Source organism: Prionailurus viverrinus, chromosome A1, assembly GCF_022837055.1.
Source record: "Prionailurus viverrinus isolate Anna chromosome A1, UM_Priviv_1.0, whole genome shotgun sequence".
NCBI classification, from domain to species: Eukaryota; Metazoa; Chordata; class Mammalia; order Carnivora; family Felidae; genus Prionailurus; species Prionailurus viverrinus.
In genome coordinates, this window is record NC_062561.1 from 77,144,944 (window position 1) to 77,155,236 (window position 10,293).

The window sequence follows — 10,293 nt, forward strand, 5'->3', positions numbered from 1 at the left end:
TCCTCGGGAGACCTCAGTCTTTTATCTGAAAGCCTTCAACTGATTGAATGAGGCCCACCTATATTATGGAGGATAATGTGCTATACTCAAAATCTGTTGATTTAAATGTTAAATGTTAATCTCATCTGAGATGTACCTTCACAGCAATATCAAGACTAGTGTTTGGCCACATGTCTGAGTATGGTGCCACATACTAACACATAAAATCAACCATCGCAAGTAACAAGCAGACACTTTCCATTCAGAGTGAAGAAGCCTACGGAAGAAACACACAGCACTGTTCAAAACCCAAAAGGGGAAGCCCTGTCTCAGACTCCAGTGGTCACAGGAGGTCTCCCTGAGGCGTAACATCTGATCCAGAGGCGACATTCAGACCTAAGGAATACCATGTGCAAAAGTCCAGAGTAAGAAGTCACATGACACACAGGAAGAGCTGGACGTGGTCCCGATGCATCTGGAACAGTGGGAGTCACAACACAAGTTGCAACACAAGGAGAGGTACCAGTCTAGCTCATGCTGACCATGTCAAAGAGTTGGATTTCTTTCCAGAGGCGAGGGGGGTAGTGGGGGCGGGGGGTGGGGGGGGGGTCATGGAAGGGCTAATGAGAAGAGGCATGACGGGAACTATATTATATTAATGACTCTCATTGTATTGTGGAGAATTGGATTTGGGGTAGCAAGCAGGGAGTCCCTTTAGGAGTAAGTTGAGATAATTAGAATGCGTTGCTATGGTGACCTGTATGTGCGTATTCTCTCCGGCAGGGTTCAGCCAGCATTTCTATGAAGGGCCACATAGTAAATATTTTAAGCTCTGTGGACCATATGCGCTCTGTCACCAAAACTCAACTTGGCAGTTGTAGAATAAAAGCAGCCATAGACAATATATAACAAATGGACATGGCTGTGTTCCAATAAAACTTTATTCACAAAAATAGGCAGTGGGCCAGAATTGATCTGCAGGTCTTTGTTTACTGACAGCTGGTCTCGGGGAACCGAAAGCCACGGCCGGATCCAAGAATTGTTTAGGAGAGAGAACCGACGTGAAGTGGTGAGCAGTAAAGAGTGAGGGTGGGGAGGGGAGGAAGTATCAAGGACGCTACGTTTAAGAATGCATCCAAGTGAAGATGTTCCATTAACCCTTGAACCTAAGAGCCTAGGGCTCAGGAAAGAAGTCTGGACTGAAAGGTTAGAGTTCAAAGTTGTTTGCGTATGCCTGCTCATTAAGCAAATAAACTGTCAGAGGGTCGGGGTGGGAGGGCTAGGGGGGAGCTGGGGAGTGGAAGAAAGCTCAAAAAAATAGCAGATGACTCCCAGCACTCGAGATGTACCCTCGAAGAGGAATTCACAAAGGCGACTGAAAAAAGTGCCCAAAGAGGGAAGAAGAAAAACAGAATATGAATAGGTAAGAAAGAGAAGGGGGGAGGGAGAGAGAGAGAGAGAGAGAGAGAGAGAGAATCAGCTTGCCCGGTGCGGCTGTGAAGATAAGCAAGTTCAGACCCCAAAACATAGGTGGATTTAGTAAGAAGGGGGTGTGCGGTGAGCGTGGGCTCATGGGGTTCCCAGGGGAATCGCGACGAGGCGTCCACTCCAATCCCTCTGCAGAAGACTTCCCCGGACGGTCTCCAGCAGACGGTCACCATCCAGCTGGTCCGCTACTGGTCATCACGTTACATCAGTTACCGCATTTGGGTCTTTTGCTTCCAGTCCGTGAAAATTCTTGACTGTAGTGCCAAGTTGAAGAGACAGTGCGGAGAAACCTTAACCAGACACAATTTTTACTCCAAGCATTATTTTTAGCGTCTCCCATTGAGGCTCTACTCACACAGTGCCAACTGCCAAATGAAAACTGGAAGGAAAAAAAAAGAATCTCACTGCGTTTTTCAGTCATTTGAATACTCGGCCCCAAATGTATTAACTGTATGTGGAACGTGATAGCCCTTGGAAAACAGAAGTTAAGTCGAAAAACGATATCTGATCATTATTACGATTATGAAAGTAGGTTATTGTATTTTCAGGTTCCCACACATTTTAGATGCGTGTGCATGCATGTGTCTGCACACTAGGCTTTATTGGCATTAAATACACCAAGAAAAGCTCTTCTGCTTTAATTAATAGGTGGAGAATAAAAATCTGATGAGGCAATTTTATCTTTAAATATCTTTCATTAAGGTGAATCTGTCACAGTTTTTTTTCCAGATGCTATTTTCAGCTTCTCCTGCTTGCTCTCAAGCATCTGGGAGAAACAATATCCTTTCTTTTCACACCTTTCTTGACGCTTGTGGCGGTGGAGGTAGAAACACATCCCAGCAGCGAGAGCAAAAATGTGCAAACCTCTTTTCTTCCTCTGCCCTGACTTACAAAGTAGTGTTCGTTTCACACGGGCTCCGCGAAGACAAGAGCCCAGGTCGTAAACACGACCTGCCAGTGCTGCAGACGTTAATTGGCCTTTGGCCGAGCTTAAGAAGAAAAGAAGAAAAAAATACGAGAGTAATTTTAACTCTGGTAGATAAGTTACGTTTTTCATAAGTTCAAAACAACTTTTGAGGTTTTCAAACTTGGAAGTAATTTAAAAAGCATTCACTCTATTTTCTCATCAGTTGCTTTCAGAAAGGAATACATATTTCCCATTAAACTCAAAGCAGCTCATGGGTGATCGTTTTAAACAGCAGATTAAAATGAATACTTATGAGGCGGAAAAGTCCAGAAAATATCTTCCTATTGATTAAGTGATATTTGGAATTAGACTTACAGGAATGAACGCTAGGCCCTTATGTCTAATTTCTCTAAATAAAGTGGAGTTTGGTACCACACTGCACATAATGACTTTTAAGAGTGCATCATTTTATAGTAACTTAGCTATTGACTTACTTTAGAATAAATTACAATTATGAAGTTTCTTCAACATTATATGTAAGATAGAAATTTCTTCCATTGGTCTCAAAATAAGAGTTTACAACCATTTTAATAAGAAAAATTTGGTGAGAAATGAAGAGCTTGAATTTCATTATGTATGAATCAATTTCTTTCTTTATTAGAATTCCTTCACAAAAGGTATTAGGTAATTACCCTGTTATATTGTACTCATGCACGTTAAATATCTCAGCAACGAAAGTTAATTGAGGGTCCCTCCTCACTGAAAATGTCTCTAAACTGCTTTGTCTTGAGCAATTAAAACAAAAGATATTCTGTAATAAATGCTCGCAGAAAACTGATAACAAAGAAATACTAACCTCATAAATGACGTTACCTGATATATTTAAGGTTTCATTTTAAATATTCCTCATTTATTTTCCAGACTTGTTTTATATCAAGCATAATGCATACAGAGAGAGCAAATAAATGTATGAGCCATATTTTATTTTCTTAATATAAAAATCTAAGAGAGAAATAAAAATTACTAAGTACATTTCCAACAGTTTGATTTTACGATGTATTACTTACCTCTTTTTTTCTTTTCCATATGAGTTTATCCTAAACCTGTGCAAATAATCAACAATATAAAAATGACTTTTTCTAACATATCAACAGTTTTATCATATTTTCTTAACTTTTTTGTTATTTGACAGTGGGAATGTCTACTTAATTTGTTAGTTTTTCCCTTAAATTTTGTTAACTTTTTTAAAGTAACCCAAGTTAAAATGTGTAGTGATTTGGCCTTTTATTTAGAAAAAAAACAAAATATGGTTGCATGTACATTGTACGTTCATGTTTCATAAGAGGATGCATACATTGTTGGGAACAAGTGTAGCATTAAATGTCTCTTGGGAGCAGGAAGGAGACTTCAGCTAATATTATGCCTTTGGAATTTTTTTTAAATAATATAACCCCCCTTTTGCTTATTATAAAGACCAGTAGATATGATTGCAGGGGGCAAAAAGCAATTGTGAAAAGAAAAATCACAACGAAATAATCGTAAGTTTTCACCCATAAGATTAACTTAAAGCCAGGAGCGCTTGGGTGACTCAGTTGTTTAAGCATCTGACTCTTTTGGCTCGGGTCAGGATCTCAGGGTTGGTGAGTTCGAGCCCCACATAGGGCTGGTGCTGACATCTCAGAGCCTGCTTGGGATTCTCTCTCTCGCCCTCCCCTCTCTCTGCCCTTTCCTGCGCTCTCTCTCTCTCTCAAAATAAATAAATAAACGTTAGAAACAATATATAAAGCTGAACATCAGTGGAAATAAAAAAATGGAAAAGATCTTTAAGGGCTCCAACCCAAATTTCAAAGGAGTCACAGAAATAGCCAAAACATTAAGGGTGGAGGGGGGGGAGGCAGGTAGGAAGTGGAGGGGACAGGCAGGCAACCTTGCCTAGACTGTCACATGAAACGTTAAAATACAATGCAAAGTTCTTTCACATATTTCTAGATTCATATTTTAATATTATTAATCAAGTCACTTCCCCCCCGCCCTTCCCTTCATCCGAAACCGAATCTCACCTCAAATCCTGACGAGGCAAGAAACGCCTGAGTCTAACAAGAGAATAAAAATAAGTTCTTATCGACAAAAAGGAAACCGGCAGTCAGTGGGACACGGCCGCTCACACAGAGACATTTTGCCCTTGATTTACATTCCTTACGTTTGCAGAGCGTAGGTCTTCAAGCACCTTTGATGCCCAGGCTGATTTATGAAGATGTGGCACGTTCCTCGATGGAACCTCAGGCACTTTCTTTTTTCTTTTTCTTTTTCTTTTTTTTTTTTTTTTTTTTTTTTTTTTTTTTTTTTTTTTTTTTTTTTTTTTACTTAATCCACCAGGGCCAGGAAGTGGAATCTTGATTGGAAGGCTCTGTCAGAGCTGGTTTGAGTGATGGTTGCACTTTTCATGAGCATCATCCATAACCACCACCACCCGCCCCCCCCCCCCCCCATTGGCTGCAGTGATTCATTGTCACAGCCACACGCACACCTTGTCCTGGGCTCAGGGAAGAGCCCATCTCACAAAGAGAAGACGCGTCTGCATCCAATACCGGAGCCGTTTGCAAGCCGCACTTGATATATAGGCCGATGTTCACAAATTATCTGCTCAGAGCCTTCCTAAGCAGCACCTGTGTCCTGTAATTCACCGCCGAATTTACAGCTTGTCAGGAAAGCTGTGCCCTTACCCTGCGGTGTCAATCATGACCTGAAACCTTTTACTCAGAACCTTCTAGCTGTTCCTCACACCACTCGAGGGAGTTTGACATCGCATAAAATTCAGAAGCGAATGTGTGTCATGCGGAGAGAGGGAAAGACGGGGAAGGTTCCGGGGTCCACGAAGGGTAGATCTGTCGTGTTTCAGTACCAAGTGCATGGCTTCTTTGGAACTTAGTTAACGTTGATGAACGCTTCCGAGGTCCTTTTCCTATTGTCTTGATTTTATTTTATTTTTTTTAATTTTTTTTATTTTTTTTATTTTATTTTATTTGTGTCAGCCTGTGAGCGTGGAAGGGGACCTGTAATGAACTACATCGGGTCACAAGTTAGAACCCTCCTGGGTCGGGATGAGCTGTACTTACCTGCGAGGAGGGATGAGCACCTGCGCGGCAGGTACAGGACGGAGTCCTCTGGATCCCTGCTCACCTCCCGGGAACCACAGTGTTTCATGTGCCTATGGAAAGCAGTGTTACTGACATGGGAATCGCTGATATTATGCCCTCGGGCTCTTCAACAGGAACCAATGCAGGCAGGTCTGCGAGCCCCGCCGCTTCTCCTGGGCCGAGGAGGCAGGTAAACCGAAGCAGCTGGCCTCCCTCCCAAGTGCGTGACTCCCAAGCTCCCGGTCTGGGCTTGAGCAATGGATTCCAGGAACTGTCCACTGCCCAGGGAAAAGACACTCGAAGCCTTAAAAAGACAAAAAATGTGGGAACGCCTGGGAGCCTCAGTTGGTTAAGGGTCCCACTCAGCTCAGGTCATGATCTCTCACTTTGTGAGTTCGAGACCCACATCAGGCTCTGTGCCGACAGCTCGGAGCCTGGAGCCTGCTTCGGATTCTGGGTCTCCCTCTCTCTCTGCCCCTCCCCTGCTCATGCGTTGTCTCTCTCTGTCTCTCAAAAATAAATAAACGTTAAAAAAAAAAAAAGACAAAAGAATGTGTAAAGAGACTGTATGTCCCAGTGGTCACCTTGACCACTAAGAAGACTGCTTGAGTCACTGCTGAGTGGATGCTCCACAGAGGTCCTGTCCACCAGCACCCTCCTTGTCCTTCTTCTTCTGTCATATCCTGATGAAATCTTCCATTCCATGTGAACTAAGGAATTCTAAATTGTCATATGGCATCGATTTCTAGCTTTCTTCATGGGTTTGTGTGAATCTGTTTATAAATACATTCAAAAACTAGTTTAACCACAAAGCAAATGGTCCAACACATGTTCTCTCTAAATATATTAATACAAAGAGTATGGGTAACTGTTTAAAAAGAGAATCGTTTTGTAACTGAGGTTAGGAGACCTGAGTATAATTTAAAATCTACCTGTGCCTCTGTGCTGACAGCACAGAGCCTGCCTGGGATTCTCTCTCTCCCTCTGTCTCTGCCCCTCCCCTGCCCACTCGTTCTCCCTCTTTCTCAAAATAGATAAATATTTTTTTTTAACGCTACCTGCGGTTGCGTCTTTGATTTCTTTGAAAAAAGGTGTCCTTTCAAATAATATTTGAGAAGGCGAATGTATCATCATAATTAAACCTAGCTAAATAGTAGGTACTGGAGGGTTAGGAATAGACAAATGAGGCCACTTTAGTCACTGAAGCCACGTAATCTAGAGTCAGGTAGGCTAGGTCCCATCCCAGCTGCACCAGTTACTGGCTGTGCAAACTTGGACTAGAGACTCTACACCTCAGATTCCTCATCTACAAAACTATAAAAGCAGAAAACTCCTGGGTGTGTTTCGAGGCTTCAGGAATCTAATACATGTTCCGACACATAGAACAGGAGCACTTAGAACACAGCACTGCTGTGGCATACCCATGTACATCGGTCGTCTCAAGAAAAGCACTCCCCTCATCGGCATTTTTTCATGGAAGATGATTTTTACCATAAAAATTCATAAAACATCCATTCGAAATGCAAGATAGATCAATAGATGTTGATATGACTCCTCAGGAAGTTCATTTATCCAGTCTTGTATTGAACATTGTAACTGATCTCTAAGTAATGAGCACTTGATGAGTTTTGGTATATTATCAAAGTAAACAAGCCATAATTACCTGTTCCCACAATACGTCTGTGGGAGGCTGGATTGTCTTTATATACTTCAACCAAAACGACAGATTGCAAGCAATAAGGGAGAAGCAGATAGAAGAATTCAGTCATCTTTTATTAAAGCTTGACATGAAAGAGATGTGCTTACCGTTTTTTGCTTTTAAAAAATATATTTTTCTTTAAAGTCTTATCATTGTACTTTAAAAATCTCCAATTATATGAATGATGGGGAAAGTAAAAACGATGACAATGTGTACATGGATAATGTTGAAGGAACTTTTACATATATATTGCCAACAGAAAACAACTTTTTTACTGATTATGAATGTTTATTGTTGTCATGAACAAAGGGTAATCAATCCCTTAGTTTCATTTATTAACGAATTTTTCTTTTCATGCTCTCTGATCTCTCAACAGCAAAAGTCCCTCAAGAGTGTCCTGAATTGACCTAACTCGCTCGTTCCCAAATCTCAGTGTTAGAAGGTTTGAGAAGGGTGGGGCACATTTCCTGACAATGCTAGTACCTTGTGCTTCTCCTCGGAGCTTTGGGCTCTTCTTCTCTGCAGATAAAATGTTGTAAGCCCATTCCTCCTGTTATGGACTGAATTTTGTCCACTGCCTCCTCCCCCCCAAATTCCTATGTTGAAGTCCTAACCCTTAGGATCTCAGAATGTGACTATATTGAGAGATAGGGCCTTCAAAGAGATCATTAAGGTAAAATGAAGTCACATGGTGGGCCATAATCCAATATGACTGGTGTCCTTATAAGAAGAGATTAGGACATGGAAACACATGCAAGGAAGTCCATGTGATAACACAGGGAGAAGATGGCCATGTACAAGCCAAGGACAGAAGTCCAAATAAATCAACCCTGCCGACAACGTGACCTCAGGCTTCTAGCCTCAAGAACTATGAGAAATGAATTTCTTCTTGTCAAGACCACCCAGTCTGTGGTATTTGTTACGTAGCCCTAGCAAACTAATAGATGCTCCCCCTTTCTTTCTCTCCATGGCTGAACTCCTTTGCTCCATCCAGCACTATGTCCTAAGTAACCTTTGGAAAGGGGAATTTTTGCAATTAGAGATGTATCTGATTGTATGGCTTAGGCATGATTTTGAAATGGAATTTAATCATCCAAAATGGTAACAAATAAGCATATGTAAACCCCAAATGACCTGCTATTTACTTTATGTATTAGATACAATGTTTCCTGTTCAATTTAACCTACCTCTCCCAAAGCATTAGACAGTACGGATGGAAGATTAGAAGTCATGGAGTAAGGGGGGTGCCTGGGTGGCTCAGTCGGGTAGGTGTCCACTTCCGCTCAGGTCGTGGTCTCGTGGTTCATGAGTTTGAGCCCCACATCGGGCTCTGTGCTGACGGCTCAGAGCCTGGAGCCTGCTTTGAATTCTGTGTCTCCCTCTCTCTCTCTCTCTGCCCTTCCCCTGATCATTCTCTCTCTCTATCTCTCTCTCTCTCTCTCTCTCTCTCTCTCTCACTCCAAAATTAATAAACATTAAAAAACTTTTTTAAAAAAAGGAGTCATGGAGTAGGAGAAAATGGAAGATGACAGAAGACAAGAAGAGAAAGGGCAGGTACAAAAACTGGGCAGACACTCAGGGCTGTTAGGTGTTGGAAACAGACGTTTGTGTAGACTTCCAAAAAATCTATCAGCTATTACAGAACTCAAACGATTTCTGTGACCTCACAGGGATCATAAATTAATGGTGTTGAAATACTGAAACTTCAATCTTCAGTTTCTGAATTATTAGGACTAAATGAATAACTTCCAATGCAATATGTTTTAGTACTTTCTCGGGATAAATAAATCCGAGAAGCATAAACATTCCTTTGACCTACCACACAGACCTCACTGTCACTCTTAGGTTCCAATCAGAGAATACCACATTAAAAAGATCCTGTACCACAATGACACATCAAAAGAGAGCCCATTACGGTATAATATCCTCAACAAAGATGCATTTGCTTGTCCAAACAGGGCAAGATTTTCCTTAATTTTAGTTCTCATGAGATGGTTTCCAAATGACTTCTCATATGTATGATTAAAAACAAAAACTAATTTGATATTGACCTTGGCCTGCAAACCTGCTCCCTGCCCCTCCTCTCTCAGTTCATGGCAACTCCATCCCTCCTGCTACCTTGGAATCATCCTTGACTACACAATTCCTCTCATACCTTGTCCTTGACCCAAAATGAAATTCTAGGGACACCTAGGTGGCTCAGTCAGTTAAGCGTCCAACTATTGATTTTGGCTCAAGTCATGATCTCATGGTCATGAGATCCAGCTCGGCATCAGGATCCATGCTGAGCATGGAACCTGTTTAAGATTCTCTCTCTCCTTCTGCCCCTCTCCTTCTCTCAAAGAAAGAAAGAAAGAAAGAAAGAAAGAAAGAAAAGAAAAAACAAGACAGGAAAAGAAAAGGAAAGGAAAGGAAAGAAAAAAAGAAAAGAAAAGAAGAAAAGAAAAGAAAAGAAGGGAAAAGAAAAGAAAAAAGAAAAGAAAAGCAGAATGAAATTCTGTTGGCTTCACCTTCAAAATACATCCAAATGTGACCACTTCTCTTTACCTTCACTGCTACAGTCCTTGGATACCAGAGTCTCTAATCAAAATTATTGCATTGGTCTCCCAACACCATGTCTCCTTGTTTCCAACCATTGTCTCCTAACAATCTGTTCTCCATGCAGCAGCCAGAACCTCCTTTAAGACATGAATCAGGTCATGGGACTCCTCCACCATTGAGTGGTTCCCCAGTAGTTTCATCCAGTGAACTCCAAATCCTCTCTCATGACCTCAAGGCACCCCCCCCATCAAGCCCCCTGTCACATCTCTGTAAGTCTTCCCCCCACTCACCCACTCTATTCCATCAGCCAACTTGTTATTCCTAAAATGGTCAGTCTCACTTCTACCTCAAAGCCTTCCTATTACCTGTTTCCTTTGCCTAGAATCATCTCCTCCCCACCCCCAAATCTGCATAAATAGTTTCTCTACCTCCTGCAAGTCTAAGCTTAAATGACACTTTCCCAGTGGGCTCCCACCCATCTCTCCTGTTTAATAATACAACCGTGCACCATGTGTTCTCGTCACCTTTGCTTTTTCTCTTGT